Source organism: Ranitomeya variabilis, chromosome 4 (assembly GCF_051348905.1).
Source record: "Ranitomeya variabilis isolate aRanVar5 chromosome 4, aRanVar5.hap1, whole genome shotgun sequence".
Taxonomy (NCBI): domain Eukaryota; kingdom Metazoa; phylum Chordata; class Amphibia; order Anura; family Dendrobatidae; genus Ranitomeya; species Ranitomeya variabilis.
Window position 1 is genome coordinate 479,438,982 of NC_135235.1, and position 22,730 is coordinate 479,461,711.

At 43.1% G+C, this 22,730-nt stretch overlaps 1 long non-coding RNA gene across 1 annotated transcript in view; it reads right to left on the bottom strand.

The window, feature by feature from the left end:
* Window positions 1-22,730, bottom strand: part of LOC143769050 (uncharacterized) — a 241,345-nt gene that overhangs the window by 62,059 nt on the left and 156,556 nt on the right. The gene's annotated exons all lie outside the window — the stretch shown is intronic.

The following is a 22,730-nucleotide window of genomic DNA, read 5'->3' on the forward strand; positions in this document are numbered from 1 at the left end:
ATGCGTATATTGATATATTTGTATGTACTATTTAATTAAATAAAAATAATGTTTTTAGAATGATTGGTGGGACATTTTGTTTGTTCCATTTTTTTTGTATATAATGTATTCGGGAGTAGTCTCTTTCAGTCACTTTTCTATGGTGATTATAATGGGAGAGTGATACCTGTTCACTCTTGGCCACAGCGTTACATTGTGCTTAATGACTCTTCTATTGAATATGTCTTTTTGTATAGTGTATGTAAACTTCTAGTTTCAACTGTATATATAGAATAAAAGGGATAATAAACGAAAAGTACTAAACCTGTGTCACGGAAATGGCTCAGAGCTTAGCGAAGGGAAGCACTCCTTAGAGCAACGGACAGAACCGCAGAGTACTGTTTCTTCCAGAACTGACAAATGACAAGAGAAAACAAAATCTGATTTGTTGGATTGAGGTTACGCCCACATACCTGCCCTTGGTGAGCTCATATGGTAGGCTGATCATGGAATGCTCTAGGTCTTTAGAAGATCATGAGATCCCCAACTTTCAGAATATCTTCACACCTGGGGGAGCAACACACGCAAAATGTACGTAGGAGAGTTAGGTCGGAGTGCTGCCTGGACAGAAGCAATGGGCACTTACCTTTTATAATTTATAGATTACGAATGGAGTTTCTGTGTACAACGGTATAATCAATACCTAATGAGATTTATATGCACATTTTTACTCTCTGTAATTGACATTTAATCACTGATGTTTTGCTAAATTATATAGCTGCATAATAAGTGAATATTACTCTTTAACCCCGTAATGATCTACGATACGCCTTTTCACGGCGGCAATTTAAGGTACTTAAACCACCGCGCCGTTAATTTAAAAAGTGTGAAAAAAGTGTAAAACGCCCCCCAGAGTTGGATTTTCTCTGGGGTCTGAGCTGCGGGGGGTAGCCGAGACCTCAGAGAACATGATTCGGGTCAGTTTTTACCTACCCCGGTTTTGCAATCGCCACTATAACCATATAGCGGCAAACCGCAAAAAAAAAAGTCCGATGTGCCATTTAATTTCTCTGTCTTCTGATGTGATCACACATCAGAGGAGAGAGAAATAGGGTCCCTGATACCCCGGTACCTCCCGGTGCTCCTCGGCCCTCGTGCTCCCCCCCATGGGGGCCACCACCTGGCAGATCTCGGGGTCTCGGCTGCCGGGGGTAGCCGAGACCCCAAAGAACATGATTCGGGTCAGTTTTTACCAACCCTGGTTTCAGTGACCATCGCACATCAGAGGAGAGAGAAATAGGGTCCCCGATCCCCCCGATAATAACCAGTTTCTCCTGGTGCTCCTCAGCCCTCCTGCTTCCCCCCATGGGCACCGCTATCTTTGTCAGGGAAGAAAATGGCAGGCGCATGCGCAGTGCACCCGCCGAGTTCTTCCGGCTGGCACACGGCAACAATAGGAAGATTTTTCCTATTGGTTCATTTTGGTCACTGTGATTGACCCTATCACAGTGATCAAAATTAAAAAAAAATAGTAAATACACAACCTGTATGAGCCCCTTAGTTAGGGAAAAATAATAAAATAAAGAAAATTTATTTATTTCCATTTTCCAATTAGGGTTACAGTTGGGCTAAAGTGAGTTGGGCTAAAGTTAGGGTTAGGGTTGGGGCTAAAGTTAGGGTTAGAGTAGGGATTAGGGTTAGGGTTGGGATTAGGGTTTGGGTTGAGAGTAGGGTTAGGGTTGGGATTAGGGTTAGGGTTGGGATTAGGATTAGGGTTATGGTTAGGGTTGAGATTAGGGTTAGGGGTGTGTTGGGATTAGGGTTGGGATTTGGGTTAGGTTTGTGGTTAGGGTTATGGTTAGGGTTGGAAATAGGGTTAGGGGTGTGTTGGGGTTAGGGTTGTGATTAGGATTATGGTTAGGGTTGGAATTAGGGTTAGGGGTGTGTTGGTGTTAGGGTTGGAGTTAGAATTAGGGGATTTCCACTGTTTAGGTACATGAGGGATCTCAAAACGCGACATAGCTCCACCATTGATTCCAGCCAATTTTGCTTTCAAAAATCAAATGGTGCTCCCAGCCTTCTGAGCTCTGCGCCCAAACAGTGGTTTACCCCCATTGGGCCACATATGAGGCATCAGCGTACTCAGGACAAATTGGACAACAACTTTTGGGGTCCAATTTCTCCTGTTACCCTTGGGAAAATAAAAAATATTGGGGGCTAAAAAATCATTTTTTGTGAAAAAAAAATGATTTTTTATTTTCACGGCTCTGCATTATAAACTTCTGTGAAACACTTTGACGTTCAATGTGCTCACCACACATCTAGATAAGCTCCTTTGGGAGGATCTAGTTTACCACCACATATGGGGTATCGGCATACTCAGGACAAATTGCACAACAACTTTGGTGGTCTAGTTTCTCCTGTTACCTTTGTGAAAATAAAAATTGGGGGGCAAAAAAATCATTTTTGTAGAAAAAATCAGATTTTTTATTTTCACGACTCTGCGTTATAAACGTCTGTGAGGCATTTGGGGGATCAAAGTGCTCACCACACATCTAGATAAGTTCCTTAAGGGGTCTAGTTTCTAAAATGGTGTCAGTTGTTGGGGGTTTCCACTGGTTAGGTAGATCAGGGGCTCTCCAAATGCAACATGGAGTCCGATCTCAATTCCTGCTAATTCTGCATTGAAAAAGTCAAATGGCACTCCTTCTCTTCCAAGCTCTGCCGTGCGCCCAAACAGTGGTTTACCCCCACATATGGGGTATTGACGTATTCAGGAGAAATTGAACAACAAATTTTTTGGTTCATTTTCTCTTTTTACACTTGTGAAAATAAAAAAAATGGTTCTGAAGTAAAATGTTTGTAAAAAAAAAGTTAAATGTTTTTCCTTCCACATAGCTTCAGTTCCTGTGAAGCACGTAAAGGGTTGATAAACTTCTTGAATGTGGTTTTGAGCACCTTGATGGATGTAGTTTTTACAATGGTGTCTCTTTTGGGTATTTTCTGTCATGTACACCCCTCAATGTGATGTTAAATGTGAGATGGTCCCTAAAAAAATGGTTTTGTACATTTTGTTGTAAAAATGAGAAATCGTTGGTAAACTTTTAACCCTTATAACTCCCTAACAAAAAAAAAATTGTTTCCAAAATTGTGCTGATGTAAAGTAGACATGTGGGAAATGTCATTTATTAACTATTTTGTGTGACATATCTCTCTGATTTAAGGGCATGAAAATTCAAGTTTTGAAAATTGCAAAAGTTCTCCCCACATATCTAGTATGATGGCCCCAGTTATCCCCATATACACTGTATAGCATGATGGCCTCAGTTCCCCTATATATATAGGATGAAGTGAGTATAAACTTCATTATTTTTACTCTGAAGAACTGGGGTCATCATAATATATATATATATACATATATATATATATATATATATATATATATATATATACACTCACTGGCCACTTTATTAGGTACACCTGTCCAACTTCTTGTTAACACTTAATTTCTAATCAGCCAATCACATGGCGGCAACTCAGTGCATTTAGGCATGTAGACATGGTCAAGACAATCTCCTGCAGTTCAAACCGAGCATCAGTATGGGGAAGAAAGGTGATTTGAGTGTCTTTGAACGTGGCATGGTTGTTAGTGCCAGAAGGGCTGGTCTGAGTATTTCAGAAACTGCTGATCTACTGGGATTTTCATGCACAACCATCTCTAGGGTTTACAGAGAATGGTCCGAAAAAGAAAAAAAATCCAGTGAGCGGCAGTTCTGTGGGCGGAAATGCCTTGTTGATGCCAGAGGTCAGAGGAGAATGGGCAGACTGGTTCGAGCTGATAGAAAGGCAACAGTGACTCAAATCGCCACCCGTTACAACCAAGGTAGGCCTAAGAGCATCTCTGAACGCACAGTGCGTCGAACTTTGAGGCAGATGGGCTACAGCAGCAGAAGACCACACCGGGTACCACTCCTTTCAGCTAAGAACAGGAAACTGAGGCTACAATTTGTACAAGCTCATCGAAATTGGACAGTAGAAGATTGGAAAAACGTTGCTTGGTCTGATGAGTCTCGATTTCTGCTGCGACATTCGGATGGTAGGGTCAGAATTTGGCGTAAACAACATGAAAGCATGGATCCATCCTGCCTTATATGGAGCATCTTTGGGATGTGCAGCCGACAAATCTGCGGCAACTGTGTGATGCCATCATGTCAATATGGACCAAAATCTCTGAGGAATGCTTCCAGCACCTTGTTGAATCTATGCCACGAAGAATTGAGGCAGTTCTGAAGGCAAAAGGGGGTCCAACCCGTTACTAGCATGGTGTACCTAATAAAGTGGCCGGTGAGTGTATATATATATATATATATTCAGTAAAGACCAAAAGTTTGGACACACCTTCTCCTTCAAAGACCAAACTTTTGGTCTGTACTGTATTATATATATATATATATATATATATATATATATATATATATATATATATATATATATATATATATATATATTTATTTATTTATACAACCCCTGGCAAAAATTATGGCATCACCTGCCTTGGAAAATGTTCATCCAGTTGTTTAATTTTTTAGAAGAAAGGCAGATCGCGGAAATGGCACAAAACTAAGGTCATTTCAAATGGCAACATTCTGGCTTTAAGAAACACTAAAAGAAATCAAGAACAAAAAATGTGGTAGTCAGTAATGGTTACTTTTTTAACCCCTTAAGCCCCGAGAGTGGTTTGCTCGTGAATAGTGTTGAGCGATACCGTCCGATACTTGAAAGTATCGGTATCGGAAAGTATCGGCCGATACCGGCAAAGTATCGGATCTAATCCGATACCGATACCCGATACCAATACAAGTCAATGGGACTCATGTATCGGACGGTATCCCTGATGGTTCCCAGGGTCTGAAGGAGAGGAAACTCTCCTTCAGGCCCTGGGAACCATATTAATGTGTAAAATAAAGAATTAAAATAAAAAATATTGCTATACTCACCTCTCCGACGCAGCCTGGACTTCAGCGAGGGAACCGGCAGCGTTGTTTGCTTAAAATTCGCGCTTTAACTTCCTTACTTGAAGTCCCGGCTTGTGATTGGTCGCGCGCCACCCATGTGACCGCGACGCGCATTTTAAAATGCGCGCGTCTCCTGCCTCCCATGACGTCACGGCTTGTGATTGGTCGCGTCGCCCATGTGACCGCGACGCAACCAATCACAACGCCGGAACGTAATTTTAAAATCCTGAAGGACCTAAAATTACGTCACGGCTTGCTGTGATTGGTCGCGTCGCGGTCACATGGGCGGCGCGCGACCAATCACAAGCCGGGACTTCAAGTAAGGAAGTTAAAGCGCGAATTTTAAGCAAACAACGCTGCCGGTTCCCTCGCTGAAGTCCAGGCTGCGTCGGAGAGGTGAGTATAGCAATATTTTTTATTTTAATTCTTTATTTTACACATTAATGTTGTTTCGACACCGATACCCGATACCACAAAAGTATCGGATCTCGGTATCGGAATTCCGATACAGCAAATATCGGCCGATACCCGATACTTGCGGTATCGGAATGCTCAACACTACTCGTGAATGACCGGGCCAATTTTTACAATTCTGACCACTGTCTCTTTATGAGGTTATAACTCTGGAACGCTTCAACGGATCTTGGCGATTCTGACACTGTTTTCTCGTGACATATTGTACTTCATGAGAGTGATAAAATTTATTCGATATAACTTGCATTTATTTGTGAAAAAAAATTAGCAATTTTCCAACTTTTAATTTTTATGCCCTTAAATCACAGAGATATGTCACGCAAAATACTTAATAAGTAACATTTCCCACATGTCTACTTTACATCAGCACAATTTTGGAACCAACATTTTTTTTCGTTAGGGAGTTATAAGGGTTAAAAGTTGACCAGCAATTTCTCATTTTTACAACACCATTTTTTTTAGGGACCACATCTCATTTGAAGTCATTTTGAGGGGTCTATATGATAGAAAATACCCAAGTGTGACACCATTCTAAAAACTGCACCCCACAAGGTGCTCAAAAACACATTCAAGAAGTTTATTAACCCTTCAGGTGTTTCGCAGGAATTTTTGGAATGTTTAAATAAAAATGAACATTTAACTTTTTTTCACACAAAATTTATTTCAGCTCCAATTTGTTTTATATTACCAAGGGTAACAGGAGAAAATGGACCCCAAAAGTTTTTTGTACAATTTGTCCTGAGTACGCTGATACCCCATATGTGGGGGTAAACCACTGTTTGGGCGCATGGCAGAGCTCGGAAGGAAAGGAGCGCCATTTTACTTTTCAATGCAAAATTGACTGGAATTGAGATGGGACGCCATGTTGCGTTTGGAGAGCCCCTGATGTGCGTAAACATTGAAACCCCCCACAAGTGACACCATTTTGGAAAGTAGACCCCCTAAGGAACTTATCTAGATGTGTGGTGAGCACTTTGACCCACCAAGTGCTTCACAGAAGTTTATAATGCAGAGCCGTAAAAATATAAAATCATATTTTTTCACAAAAATGATCTTTTCGCCCCCCATTTTTTATTTTCCCAAAGGTAAGAGAAGAAATTGGACCCCAAAAATTGTTGTGCAATTTGTCCTGAGTACGCTGATACCCAATATGTGGGTGTAAATCATTGTTTGGGCGCATGGCAGAGCTTGGAAGGGAAGGAGCGCCATTTGACTTTTCAATGCAAAATTGACTGGAATTGAGATGGGACGCCATGTTGCATTTGGAGAGCCCCAGATGTGCCTAAACATTGAAACCCCCCACAAGTGACACCATTTTGAAAAGTAGACCCCTTAAGGAACTTATCTAGATGTGTGGTGAGCACTTTGACCCAGCAAGTGCTTCACAGAAGTTTATAATGCTGAGCCGTAAAAATAAAAAATCATATTTTTTCACAAAAATGATCTTTTCGCCCCCAATTTTTTATTTTCCCAAGGGTAAGAGGAGAAATTGGACCCCAAAAGTTGTTGTCCAATTTGTCCTGAGTACGCTGATACCCCATATGTGGGGGTAATCGACTGGGCGCATGGCAGAGCTCGGAAGGGAAGGAGAGCCGTTTGACTTTTCAATGCAAAATTGACTGGAATTGAGATGGGACACCATGTTGCGTTTGGAGAGCCCCGGATGTGTCTAAATATTGAAACCCCCCACAAGTGACACCATTTTGGAAAGTAGACCCCCTAAGGAACTTATCTAGATGTGTTTTGAGAGCTTTAAACCCCCAAGTGTTTCACTACAGTTTATAACACAGAGCCGTGAAAATAAAAATTCTTTTTTTTTCACAAAAATGATTTATTAGCCCCCAGTTTTGTATTTTTCCAAGGGTAACAGGAGAAATTGGACCCCAAAAGTTGTTTTCCAATTTGTCCTGAGTATGCTGATACCCCGTATGTGGGGGGGAACCACTGTTTGGGCGCATGGCTGAGCTCGGAAGGGGAGGAGCGCCATTTGGAATGCAGACTTAGATGGATTTGTCTGCAGGGGTCACGTTGCATTTGCAGAGCCCCTGATGTACCCAAACAGTAGAAACCCCCAAGAAGTGACCCCATATTGGAAACTAGACCTCCCAAGGAACTTATTTAGATATGTTGTGAGAACTTTGAACCCCCAAATGTTTCACTACAGTTTATAACGCAGAGCCGTGAAAATAAAAAATCCTTTTTTTCCCACAAAAATGATTTTTAGCCCCCCAAATTTTTATTTTCCCAAGAATAACAAGAGAACTTGGAACCAAAAGTTGTTGTCCAATTTGTCCTGAGTACGCTGATACCCCATATGTTGGGGTAAACCCCTGTTTGGGCGCATGGCAGAGCTCTGAACGGAAGGAGCGCCATTTGGAATGCAGACTTAGATGGATTGGTCTGCAGGCATCACGTTGCATTTGTAGAGCCTCTGATGTACCCAAACAGTAGAAATCCCCCACAAGTGACCCCATATTGGAAACTAGACCTCCCAAGGAACTTATCTAGATATGTTGTGAGGCTGCCGGAAAGAAGCCGCGGGTGAGTATATATTCCTATTAGGTATATACTCACCCTCGTACGTGCCCTGCTTCTTTCCGGCAGCCTTCCTTCTTAAGAATGAGCGTGTTCAGAGCCTTAGATGACGTCACTGCTTTGTGATTGGTCGCGGCGGCCCACGTGACCGCTCAGCGACCAATCACAAGCCGTGACGTAATTCTCATGGCCTAAATTCCTAGAATGAGGAATTTAGGACCTGAGAGAATTACGTCACGGCTTGTGATTGGTCGCTGAGCGGTCACGTGGGCCGCCGCGACCAATCACAAAGCCGTGACGTCATCTAAGGCCCTGAACGCGCTCATTCTTAGGAACGGAAGATGCCGATTACTACCAGGGCTCGTCAGAGGGTGAGTATATCAATATTTTTTATTTTAATTCTTTATTTTACACTTAAATATGGATCCCAGGGCCTGAAGGAGAGTTTCCTCTCCTTCAGACCCTGGGAACCATAGTATCCCATTGCACTGCATTGGGTTTCGCGTTTCGGCCAACCCTGACCCCGACTTTTTTATAGGATCGGCCGATTTCACTCGACCCGACTTGAGAAAGTCGGGTTTCGTGAAACCCGACCCGATCCTATAAAAATAAAAGTCGCTCAACCCTAATTACCACCACTTAGTGACTGAATAATACCACATACAAGGAACAAATACTGCCACACCATGACCAGACCACATATTACCACCACACAGTGATTGAATACTACAATACTGATCATTAATTAAAAAAACCCAATACTAAGTGTCATTGTATACAGGAACTCTGTATTTATTGTCAGTGTACAGGTAATACAGTGATCACCAGTGACATTATACACAGGAGCTATGTATATATAGTGTATAGTGCACAGGTAATACAGTGATCAGTGGTGACATTATACACAGGAGCTCTGTATATAGTATCAGTGTACAGGTAATACAGTGATCACTGGTGACATTATACACAGGAGCTCTGTATATAGTGTCAGTGTAGAGGTAATACAGTGATCACCATTGCCAGTGACATTATACACAGGAGCTCTGTATATAGTATGCAGTGTATAGTGTCAGTGTACAGGAAATACAGGTATCACTGGTGGCATTAAACACGAGCCATGTATATAGTGTCAGTGTACAGGTAATACAGTGATCACTGGTGACATTATACACAGGAGCTCTGTATATAGTGTCAGTGTACAGGTAATACAGGGATCACCAGTGACATTATACACAGGAGCTCTGTATAAAGTGTCAGTGTACACGTATAACAGTGATCGCCACTGCCAATGACATTGTACACAGGAGCTCTGTATATAGCATACAGTGTATAGTGTCAGTGAACAGGTAACACACTGACTCACCAGTGACGTCTCAAGCTGACATCCTTCATCTTTGCTTTTCTTTTTCATCCAGCACAGACCGCAATCACTTCTGCCAGCCAGGAATCGTTTCTGCATAAAATAACAGTTACCTAGAGCACCGCTTCCAGAGCACATTCCCCACTTTTTCCCTTTCTTCTACACTACACATCTGAATACAGAGGTGCACCCACAATCAATATATAATTGGTTATTATGCAACCTCATAGATTGTAAGCTTGTGAGCAGGGCCCTCATTACTTTTGGTATCTGTTGATCTATGTGTTTATTGTTATGCTTAATGTCCATTGTCTGTACAAGTCCCCTCTAAAATGTAAACTGTTGTGGAATATGTTGGCGCTATAGAAATAAAATTATTATTATTATTATTATTATTATCAACAATCCACCATTCCAAATATATATTATAATCCACCACTGTACACCCACTAACTATACATAGCCACTTTCCCCATTTAATATATAAATTAATTAGCACCTGTACTCTTTCCTCCAATTCAGTCACTTCATCCTCAACGCCCCCACTATGTACCTCCCGCTCTAACCCTAACCCCAATTCATTATATTTACATGCCCCTCCCGCCCCAATTCATTGTCATGTATTTCTCTCCCACCCTCTATTCATTATCATCTGCTCTGCCCCACATTCAATACATCATTTACTCCCCCACCCTCAAAATTCATTATTTGTTCTCCCCCTAGATCATCATTTGCTCTCCCCACCCCCACCTTCAATTAAATTGCTGTCCCCTGTCCCTCACACTGAATTCATCCATTGCAGTCCCCCATCCTTTCCCCACTTCATCATTTGCAGTCCCTCGTCCTCTCCCCACTTCATTATTTGCAGTCACCCCACTTTAATTTGAAGTCCCCTTACTTCATCCACTGCAGTCCCCTATCACCCCCTCACTTCATTTGCAGTGCCCCTTCATCATTTGCAGCCCCTATCCCCCTTCAATTTCATCATGTGCAGTCACCCCTCAGACACACTTCATCAGGTGCAGTCCCCTTCCCCCTACTTCATCATGTGCAGTCCACCTTACCCACCACTTCATCATGTGCAGTCCCCCTTAACCCCAAATTCATCACGTGCAGTCCCCCTTACCCCCCAATTATTAATGTGCAGTCCCCCTTACCTCCCACTTCATCATGTGCAGCCCCACTCCCCCCACTTCATCAAGTGCAGCCCCACTCCCCCACTTCATCATGTGCATCCCCACTGCCCCACTTCATCAAGTGCAGCCCCACTCCTCCACTTCATCATGTGCATCCCCACTCCCCCTTCTTCATCATGTGCACCCCCAGTCCCCCTTCATAATGTGCAGTCCCCCTTATCTCCCACGTCATCATGTGCGGCCCCACTCCATCATGTAAAGCCCCACTCCCTCCACTTCATCATATGCAGCCCCACTTACCCTACTCCATCTTGTGCAGTCTCTTTTAACCCCCAAACTCCATATGTGCAGCCTCACACCCCCTTCATCATGTGCAGCCACACTTACCACCCCTGCTCCATCAAGTGCAGTCTCCTTTTCTCCCTTAACTCCCAAATTCCATCATGTGCAGTCCCACTCCCCTTCATCATGTGCAGCCCCACTTACCCACCCATTCCATCATGTGCAGTTTCCTTTAACCCCCAAACTTCATCATGTACAGCTTCACCCCCCCTTCATCATGTGCAGCCCCACTTACCCACCCTCGCCATCATGTGCAGTCTCCTTTAACCCCAAACCCCATCATGTGCAGCCCCACTCCCCCTTCATCATGTGCAGCCCCACTTACCCCCCAGTCCATCATGTGCAGTCTCCTTTAACCCCCAAGCTCCATCATGTGCAGCCCCACTCCCCCTTCATCATGTGCAGCCCAACTTACCCCCCCAGTCCATCATGTGCAGTCTCCTTTGACCCCCAAGCTCCATCATGTGCAGCCCCACTCCCTCTTCATCATGTGCAGCCCCACTTACCCCCCACTCCATCATGTGCAGTCTCCTTTAACCCCCAAACTCCATCATGTGCAGTCATCCTTACACTCCCACACTTCATCACTTGCAGTTACCCCCACCCATTGAATTCACTTTATAAAGAAAACAAAAAAGTTTTTCATACTTACGTCACCAGTTGCTCCCTTGCAGTGTTTCTCTACTTCCAGCGTCCAGGACATGTAGGCGCATGCGCGAAGACGTCATCGCGCACGCCTGACACCTGACCCGGAAGTACAGAGAACATGGAGGGAGTAGGAGCAGCGCAGCCATCAAGGTGATGGCCGTGCACAGCTCCCGGCCCCGAAGCAGACGTGTGCGCTGATACTGTGATGCGGCTGTGTCCACTACCGGCTGTGTCACAGTACAGCGGACACGGCTGTGCACAATTTCCATCAGGCTGCTGGCCCTGCACTCCTGTTGGGGGATCGGCCCGGGGGGGCATTTGCCTCTCTGCCATCCTGCCCAGCCTGCCCCTGAGTCACACACACTGTATTATTTATATTTTATGTTGAACATGGACCAGTAGAAGGGCAATTTCAGTGCAAAACGTTTATTGTCTGTCACGTCTCTCTTGTTGATATCACTGCACCTGATGCCACTCTGCTAGCACTATTGCACTTTTTTGTCATCCGTCCAACTTTAAATGAAAGTTAAAAAGGACTGAATTATCTTCAAAGATGGGCGAGTGCTGACTTTCCTTTTCATTTGCTATTAAATTATTTATATTTATTGAGTAGAGGAGATTATAGTTAACTAGATGGTGGCCCGATTCTAACGCATCAGGTATTCTAGAATATGTATGTATGTATATAGCAGCCACATAGTATATAGCACAGGCCACGTAATATATAGCACAGCCCACATAGTATCTAACAGTGGCCAGGTAGTATATAGCACACAGTATAGAACACAGCCACGTAGTTTATAACACTGCCCACGTAGTATATAGCAGCCATGTAGTATATAACGCAGCCCATGCATTATAGAACACAGCCCACATAGTATCTAACACTGGCCAGGTAGTATATAGCAGCCACACGGTATCTAACACAGCCCACGTAGTATTTAGCAGTGTGGGCACCATATCCCTGTTAAAAAAATAAAATAGTTATATACTCACCCGCCGGGATCCAGCGTAGATCCAGCGAACCTCTGGCGATGCGCGCGCGGCTGCCGCCATGTTTCGTTCTCAGGATGCATTGCGAAATTACCCAGATCACTTAGCGGTCTCGCGAGACCGCTAAGTCTTCTGGGTAATTTCACAATGCATCTCTGGGAACGGAAGCTGGCGGCATGCGTGAGCGCATCGTCGGACTACGGAAGGTGAGAATAGCAGGTTTTTTGTTTTTTTTAATTATTTTTAACATTAGGTCTTTTTTACTATTGATGCTGCATAGGCAGCATCAATAGTAAAAACTTAGTCACACAGGGTTAATAGTGGCGGTAACGGAGTTACCCGTGGCATAACGCGGTCCGTTACTGCTGGCATTAACCCTGTGTGAGTGCTGACTGGACGGGAATATGGAGCGGGCGCCGGGCACTGACTGTAGGGGAGTAGGGAGGGACTAATCGGACTGTGGCCATAACTGATTGGTCGCGGCAGCCATGACAAGCAGCTGGCAAGACCAATCAGCGACTTGGATTCCTATGACAGACAGAGGCCGCGACCAGTGCATATCCGTGACAGACAGATGGAAGTGACCCTTAGACAATTATATAGTAGATGGGGGGCACAACACCGGCTTATCTGTTTTTATTTTGAATGGTGCTTGGCTAATAGTATTTTAATGGTGGGGTACATATTTGCAATCAGAGGTGCAATGCAAAGGATTTTTTTATTCAGTAGAAAAATATATACATACAATATATACTGTATGTGACCTTTTTTTATGTAGAGCTGCGGTGATCATCATGACAAGAAGAATCATGGCTGCAAGATGTTGATATCTTTCACCAGATAGAGAAGAAACAACAGAAATAGAGTTTCATAAATCCATTCACATATCCGTGAAAATCAGGGATCCGAGAATTAGATCTGCGAGACTTGGAGCATGTCTATTTCTGATCTGATTTTGAGGATCAGACTAGGACATACTCAATGGGTCTGTCTGCTGAGAAAAATAACAGGCAGCATACTGACACGACACACGGATACAGCAATGTAGGCTTGATATGTATAGCACCATCCATTAGATATAGTGTACATTCTTGTTTTGAGGCTTGCAAACGTCAGCTCTCACTAACAAGCCGTGAAGCAGGAGAATAGAGAGGTCTGGGGTCAAATTCCAAGAGAGTTCATAATAAACAGAGGGGCAAGGCAAAAGAGTAAACAGGTCACAGTCTGAGGTCAGAATTACAAGGATGTAACAGATTGAGACAGGAGGGGCTAGGCAAATGGATGGTCAAAGACAAGGTCCAAGGTCAGGCAGCAAAAGATCAGAATAACAGAGCACTAGAGAACAAGGCACACACACCACCGAGCATTGTCAGTCAGCTAGATAGCCAGCCAATCACCCTAAAGAATGACACCTGGGGGAAACTCAGCAGGCCGGGCCTGACTGAGCTGCTTGGCAATTCTATAACAATACTGACAGCCCAGCATGACCCCACTATCCATACAGCAGCTGACCTGTCACTAGGACACAGTGAGTGGTGGGATCATGACACTTGCTATATATAGCACCGTTCTTAATTACATAGTTATGTATGGCACCATCCCTTATTATATAGTGTCCTGGGTTGTTATGTGCAGCACCGTCCCTTATTACATAATGTTATCTCTTGTTATATATAGGACAGTCCCCTTCTCTCACAAATGTGTCACGCTAACCTGGGAGATCTGGGGGTAGAAGATCACTGTGTATTGTGAATTGCTGCTCTTCTATTTAGCCTGTGAATTTGGATCCTGTATTAAATTAATTTGCTCTCCTTTGGTGCTGAAGTGGTTAGCGACCCTTTCTATGCTGGTCAGAAAACATGCAGCTCCACGTCAGCTGCTTCTGATCTGTCCTTAACTCTTCTTTTAAAACTTGGCCAGACCCTCTGCCTTGCCAGTGAAAACTCTCCTTCCTTGATGTTAGGAGACGCTGTGCTGAATATGAGTTCATTATTGCTATTGGAGATTCTATTTCCTGTGCTGTGTGCTTAAGCTAAGTGTTTTGGAGGGAAGTTGCTGTAGAGGTGTTCTGTTGTACGTGTGTTACTATTGTTGTTTGGTGCTTTTGTATGATAGAGGGTTTCTGTATCCCTGCATTGTCTTGTGAGTCTGGTTCACATTATATTTCTGTCCCAGGCTCAATGGGGTGGGGAGGGGACAGACCAGGGATTAACAGGAGCATAGTGAGGTCAGAGACTCAGGCCTCTCTACCATCAAGAGTATCATCCAGACAGTAATAGGTAGGGTCCCAGTTCCAGTGACATTTTGAGGCTCCCTCCCCTACCTAAAGTCATCATAGCATGACACTTACATAGCGTATTCTTTTTATTTTTATTCATTACAGCGCCCTCCCTTTATTACACAGAGCCAACTCTTGTTAGATAGAAAATAAAATGACTGCTGATGGAGCAGCATCTGACCAAAATACCAGTCCATCAGCCACCTCCATCAGAAAGTATTCAGTTTATATCTAACAAGAGAGGATGCTGTGAAATAAAGAACAGAGAGCTATAAATAACAAAATTACAGCACCAATATTTAAAGTACAGTGCTGTTCATAAAAAGAGAGGACACTATGTAATAAGGGACAACAATGTCCATAATGAGAGAATGTCATATATATAAATAACGTATCTGTAGCTTGATCACTATTAAAAGGAGAGGGGCCCAAGCACATTTCTTGTACAATGGCTCCAAGCTGTCAGCGTCCGCCCCTGCCAAGCAGTTACCTTTGGACTAAGCAACATGTGAAATGCACATAGAGGTGCGGGTGGCTGCCCAGTCTTCAGTAGCTTTCTTTTGGAAATCTTTGTCCTATTCCTACTTTGTCCTGAGTAGGCATTTGCTATTTAGCTTACTTAAGTACCACTTTGGTCTATATAGCTTCTGCCTATAACAGACATAATGTACATTCAGGTGACATATGATATGCTCTGATTGGAATGCCTTCTCCTTTTTCCTACCCTTGTGCAGTTTTAGTTGTAATGACCAATTAAATGTCGTAATAAAGATTATTTCTTGTATTATTATTAATTTTGAGTCACCTTTTTCTGTATATTGGGGTCGTATTTGGTTTTCCTTAGGCATTATAATAGATAGTACTATTAAAGGAACATTGTTATGGGATTAAAGCATTATTTTGCAAGCATTTTTGCTTGTGTCTCATTTTAGAAACGTAAAAATATACTCTCACTAAGGCTGGGGGTCACACTTAATGTATGAAAAATCGGTCCGAGTCTTCCTGCTGAGAGTCACACAAGCCTTCTCTGTATAGTCATAAGTGTGTAATGCATTTGCAATGCAATGATGCGATTTTCTCCCACCCATGTATCCGTATGACATGTGTATGGCTTTACATTTCTCACTGATTTTCCCCAATGAATTTAATGGCTCAATGGGCTGAAATGATAAAAATGTGTGCGTATTTCTCGCAAGCTAGATGGATGCTCCGTGTGGTGTCTGAGTTTTTCTCGCACCCATAGACTTGCATTGGTGAGTCTTGGATGATATACGGGTACAGTCGTAGCATGCTGCCATTTTACACGCACGTCGAATACGCCTGAGAAAAAATGCGGTGATGTGAGCTGCCCCATAGGTTAACACTGGTCCGAGTGCTATGCGATGTTTTCTCACATAGCACTCACCCGTATTCTACGGTAGTGTGACCCGGCCTAAGAACACTGCATACTCACGTTCTTTGGGGATATTTGCAAGCCTCATAGTGAGCTAAAACCATGAATGCACCATGGATCCGCTGAAGTTCGGTACTGTTACATGGTTGTCATTCAAGAATTTTTTTTGTATACTGAGGGCGTGCGGGGAGTTATAGTTTTGCAATGGCTGGAGAGCACTTTTCTCAGCTATAGTTGGAATTCACAGAAATATGGCAGTGAGTTGGTTCTGGCACCACATCTACTAGCCATAAAGCAGCCCTGCGGCTCCAGCCATTGAGGAAAAAGCAGTATAATTCATCCTCATTTAAATTGTTCCTCTTATTCCACCCCCAGTTCTTCAGACAATTTAGGTGAATGTACTCATTTTCTTAGTTCTTATTTTAATTTGCTGATGAAAGGGAGAAAAACTTGAAATACCTGCTGTGCATAAAAGAAAGCTTAATTCCGAGTCTATGCCATTACCGGCCTTGGGTGACTTGTGTGAATGAAGTCGCGCAGTTCTAGCAGATTTCCAGTAACAGTGCTTAACAATATGTTGGTACAAAATCTTCTTGCTACTTCCATAGAACACTCCAGTGGGACCCTATTAGCGTGCATTCTCTACATTTCCTCCATTACAATGTCCATGGACATGAGTGGCACTACTGGCAAAAAGAAGCTATTCCCTTCTAATCTGGGACAAAAACATCTCCCCATCTTCTCCTTCACACATTATTTTCAGCTTCTTTAGATGCTTGTAAAAGATGTCATACATTTCAAGCATTTTTCATTATTTACAAGTATTCTTTGTGAGTTTTTTTCATTTTGTACATGCATTTTTCAATTACCGTACTCTATGGCAAAAAAATACAAGAAAAATGTCATAACCAGAGTATGTAGTTTTGAAAAAAACGAAAACCCTTGAGTAATAGATTACATGTTCCTATGGTAAACATAACCCAAGACATCGGAAAGGATCATTTCATTGAGGCCAGGGCTGTAGATTTTCTCATTCAAGAGAATCAGATCGATTATGCAAATGACACTCTGATCAGAGTCAGCATAATGTGATCCAATTCACTCGGATAAGAAAATCAGAGCACACTGTGAGGAGCAGATGGAGAACAAAATGTATCCATGTTCTCCATGGTGTGAGTCTGCTGAAATCGGACTGCACTAAGATGTCATTTCAAGGTTTTCCAAGCACCCATAGACTTGCATGGGTGAGTGTCTTCTGATTTCAGAGTGAAATCGCTGCACACTGCCATTTTTTTCATAGACAGATTAAGTCAGTCAAGAAAATTGGTCATCAACGCCATTCCACTGAGTAATATTGGTTCAAGTGCTATTTGATAAAAAATCGGATAGCACTTGACCGATTTACACGCTTGTGTGACCCTTACCTAAAAGTCATTTCCAAGAACATAAACTCCTAAAAGGTCAAAACATTTCTATTTCTGCCTCAGAAAGTGGGAGTGGGGAATCACATAGGCATCACTGGCAACACTTGGGCTGCGTTCATACACGACAGCCTTACTGCAGTTGCAAAGCAGGAGAAAACCACCCCAATTCCGAGTCACTAAGGTCTTATAACTACTCTTCAAATAGTTACTTAATTTTGCAAGGAATCGGCTATATTATGCTAAGTTCACAAAAGCTTATAAAAAAAAGTCCAATTTTCATCCAGAAAAAACGGATGAATTTTTTCTCTGTATTGAAATCTGTCTACCATCCCAATTACATCTGTATGTCCCTTTTTTGCATCTGTTTTTATACATCCGCAGTTGATGAAATTTACAAATGGCATGAATTTCACACTTTTTTTATATCTTTTTTTTCCATGCGCTTTTTTGTTGACAGTTTTCAATCTCAATAAACCTCGGGGAAAATAACCAGAAAATGACTTTTAGCATTTTAAAAACATGCCACTAACTTAAAAAAATACCACTCACCAATCTGCTTTGTATGAAGCACGGGTTCTATTTCACCTTAATGTAACATCTGGCTGAAACCTTTTTGCCCAAAAGTAAAATTGTCATGAAAATATCAAGAAAACTGTAAACTGTGAGATTTCTCGAAAAAATAGTGTGTGCAAAGTCAACCTAAATGTTCCTATATGTTGTATTATACATATATTCCTATATATGTTACTAAAGTGTTCATATATGTACATTGTAGAAATGACTGCCAACATGAGATGTGACTTAATATGGATTTACATTGGTTATAGCACAAGGATGCCTGACCCAACGCCAGTTTAAGAAGATTCAAGACATGGATGCGGGTCGTCTTTGTCTCCTATAGCTGGTGGACTGCCATCAAGCCTGGAATAAGCAGGTTAAATCTGAGTTTACCCCTGAAGAAATGGCGTGCAAACACACACTGTCATATAACACCAGCAGGCAGCTGCGGAGCGCAGGGCAATGTGGGGTAATGCAAGAACAGCATCTGCTTTTGGCTGATAAGCGAATTTGCTATTGGGTGATCTTCCAGGCCAGCGGTAATCAGAGAAGTTTTTATATGAGAAATTAAATCTTTCGGATGGCTTTTATTTATGATATTAGAATATACAAGGTGCTGGGTGGGTGCGAGAAGCAGGTGCCAGCAAATAATAACCTAGATAAATTTAATGGTTTTTGGAAGGAGCTGGGGATTTTTTTGCAGTGGGAGTGAAATGTTCTCCTTCATCTCCTCATGTTGTTGCCTGCTCCATTGGCAGGAATGTGCAGCCATCGTTTCCAATTCCAATGAATGCAGTAAATTACAGGATGTGTATTGTTCGGTGTAAGATTACAAATAAGACGTGCCTTCCACCTGATCTTCCCAATTCTACCTTCTCCAATCTGTGTTACCAAATATCTACGGTGAATTTTCCTGCTTTTTGATACAGATTAAGATGGTTTTATTAGCCTGGAAACATCAGTTATGCGGATATGGTTGAAATTTATTTATTGTGCAGTAATTACCTTTACTATTTATTCCTGCATGTTCTTAATGTCCTACGTGACTTCTATGAATTTCCCAATCTAATGATTCTTTTATGTAAATGAAGCTGATCCATTTTTAATATATAAAAGCAAGTTTATTAATTCGCTTAGGCCTCTTTCACACTTCTGTCTTTTCAGATCCGTTGCAATGCGACGTTTTGGGAAAAAACGGATCCTGCAAATGTGCTCGCAGGATCCGTTTTTTTCCCATAGACTTGTATTAGCGACAGATCGCGACGGATAGCCATATGTCGCATCCGTCGTGCGACGGATCCGTCGTGTTTTGGCGGACCGTCGTCTGGAAAAAACGTTCAATGTAACGTTTTTTGTCTGCGTCGGGAAAACGTGTCCGACGGATCCTGCGGCATACGTCGTTGACTAGAATGGAAGCCTATGGACACAGGATCCGTTGTGACACGTCGTATGACGAAATCCAGCGCTGGAATCCGTTTTTTTACACTGAGCATGCTTAGAATCAGGAATTTGTAGCCAATTGGCCTGACAGGCCCCAAATCTATATAAACCTGGCCTGGGGCGTCACACCCAAATGTGCCAGCAAGACTCCTGCCAGCCTGAAGACAGCCAGCCAGTCAATATATTGGTTTCCCTATTTTCCTGTTGCCAATCACATTTGGGAGACTCCCATTTTTAGGCATGGAAAACGGATCCGTCAAAAAAACGGCGGAAACGGATGGTAAAAATGGACAAAACAGATGCAACGGATCCAGTTTTTCGACGGAACCGTCTAGCGGATCGGTCGAAATACTGGATGCGTTGCATCCGTTTTTCACTATTTTTGACGCATCCGTCGATACATCGCGCCGACACATTGTGACGGATTCAAAAAAACGGAAGTGTGAAAGTAGCCTTAGTGTTGGAATAATGCTTATTATTGTATATATTGCATCAACAAGAAAACCAAAAGAGAAACCCTTTTAAAAAATAACTTTTATTTGTATTATTAAAATACCATTAAGGACCCAATAATAATAATAATGATAATAATAATAATCCCGACATCCAAGGGTCATACAGAAGTATAAAGTCAGGTTAGTATCATGAGATAATTAAAAATACAAAGAATAGATAGTGTCTTACTCTTAGGGTACCGTCTCACAGTGGCACTTTTGTCGCTACGACGGTACAATCTGTGACGTTCCAGCGATATCCATACGATATCGCTGTGTCTGACACGCAGCAGCGATCAGGGACCCCGCTGAGAATCGTACGTCGTAGCAGATCGTTTGGAACTTTATTTCGTCGCTGGATCTCCCGCTGTCATCGCTGGATCGGTGTGTGTGACACCGATCCAGCGATGCGTTCGCTTGTAACCAGGGTAAACATCGGGTTACTAAGTGCAGGGCCGCGCTTAGTAACCCGATGTTTACCCTGGTTACCATCGTAAATGTAAAAAAAACCAGACAGTACATACTCACATTCCGGTGTCTGTCAGGTCCCTCGCCGTCCGCTTCCCGCACTGACTGACTGCCGGCCGTAAAGTAAAAGCAGAGCACAGCGGTGACATCACCGCTGTGCTCTGCTTTCACTTTACGGACGGCACTCAGTCAGTGCGGGAAGCGGACGGCAAGGGACCTGACAGACACCGGAATGTGAGTATGTACTGTTTGTTTTTTTTTACATTTACGATGGTAACCAGGGTAAACATCAGGTTACTAAGCGCGGCCCTGCGCTTAGTAACCCGATGTTTACCTTGGTTACCCGGGGACTTCGGCATCGTTGGTCGCTGGAGAGCTGTCTGTGTGACAGCTCTCCAGCGACTACACAACGACTTACCAACGATCACGGCCAGGTTGTATCGCTGGTCGTGATCGTTGGTAAATCATTTTGTGTAACGGTACCCTTAGTTACCCTTCCTGCCAGCGGAGGTTGGCACCCTAGGAATTTGACACAGCACCCCCGCTCAGCGTTGGCTGTCCCTAACTGACCCTCACCGGATCTCCCTAATCAAGCCACCACCAACACCCAAATAAAGTGCTTACCGTATTTTTCGAACTATAAGACAAAATACGGAAGAAAATGAATATTCACTGCATTCCACGCCAATGGGTGAAAGGTAAGTATAATGGTTTAGGTTTTTTTATGTTTTTCTGATGGGGGCCATGCATACCATGAGGGCCAATCATACCGAGATAAGGATGGGGCCATGCATACCAGGGTGGGGATGGGGGCCAATCATGCAGGGATACGGATGGGGCCAGGCATACCAGGATGGAGATGGAGGCCCTGCATACTAGGATAGGGATGAGGGGGCCATGCATACCAGGATAGGGATGAGGGGGACCATGCTTACCAGGATAGGGATGCAGGGTCATGCCTACCAGTCTAGGGATGAGGGGGCCATGCCTACCAAGCTAGGGATGAAGGGGCTATGCCTCCCAGGATAGGGATGAGGGGGCCATGCCTAACAGGATAGGGAAGAGGGGGCCATGTGTACCAAGATAGGGATGAGAATGCCATGCATACCAAGATAGGGATGAAGGGGCCATGCATGCCAGGATGGGGCCATGCATATCAGGGTAGGGATGAGGAGGCTATGCATGCTAGCATAGGGATGAGGAGTCCATGCATACCAGGTTAGGGATGAGGGGGCCATGCATACCAGGTTAGGGATGAGGGGGCCATGCATACAATGGTAGGGATGAGGGGGCCATGCATACCAGGGTAGGGATGAGGGGGCCGTGCATACCAGGTTAGGGATGAGGAAGCCATGCATACCAAGATAGGGATGGGGAGCATGCATACCAGGTTAGGGATGAGGGGCCATGCATACCAGGGTAGAGATGAGGGGGCCATGCATAACAGGGTAGGGATGAGGAAGCCATGCATACCAAGATAGGGATAGTGGGGCATGCATACCAGGATAGGGATTAGGGGGCCATGCATACCAGGATGGGGATAAGGGGACCATATATACTAGGATAGGGGATATTAGTACAGAATTGACCACATTTTTTTGCTTCAATTTATTTTTCTAATTTCCTCCTCTAAAACCTAGGTGCGTCTTATGGTATGGTGCGTCTTATAGTCCGAAAAATACTGTAAGTGCTTACAATTGTAGATAATGTCTGACTTAGCTACTTCAGTGAGTCTCTTAAGAATAGAGTTCCATACAGGAAATTTTATATAATATTCAATACTTTAAGATCAGTGATTGGATATAGAGGAGATCTGATATTTCTGAAATATGGTAAGGTAGTCTAAAAAAGTATATCTGCAACCAGATGAAAAAAATATAGATGTATATAATATCAATTGTATCATTATACAGGGTGGGCCATGTACATGGATACACCTAAATAAAATAGGAATAGTTGGTGATATACGGTAAACTTCCTGTTTGTGGCACATTAGTATATGGGAGGGGGAAAACTTTTCAAGATGGGTGGTGACCATGGCGGCCATTTTATTTTTCCAATGGGAAGAGGGTCATGTCACACATCAAACTTATTGAGAATTTCACAAGAAAAACAATGGTGTGCTTGGTTTTAACGTAACTTTATTCTTTCATGATTTATTAACAAGTTTCTCTTTGTTTATAGCCATTGACA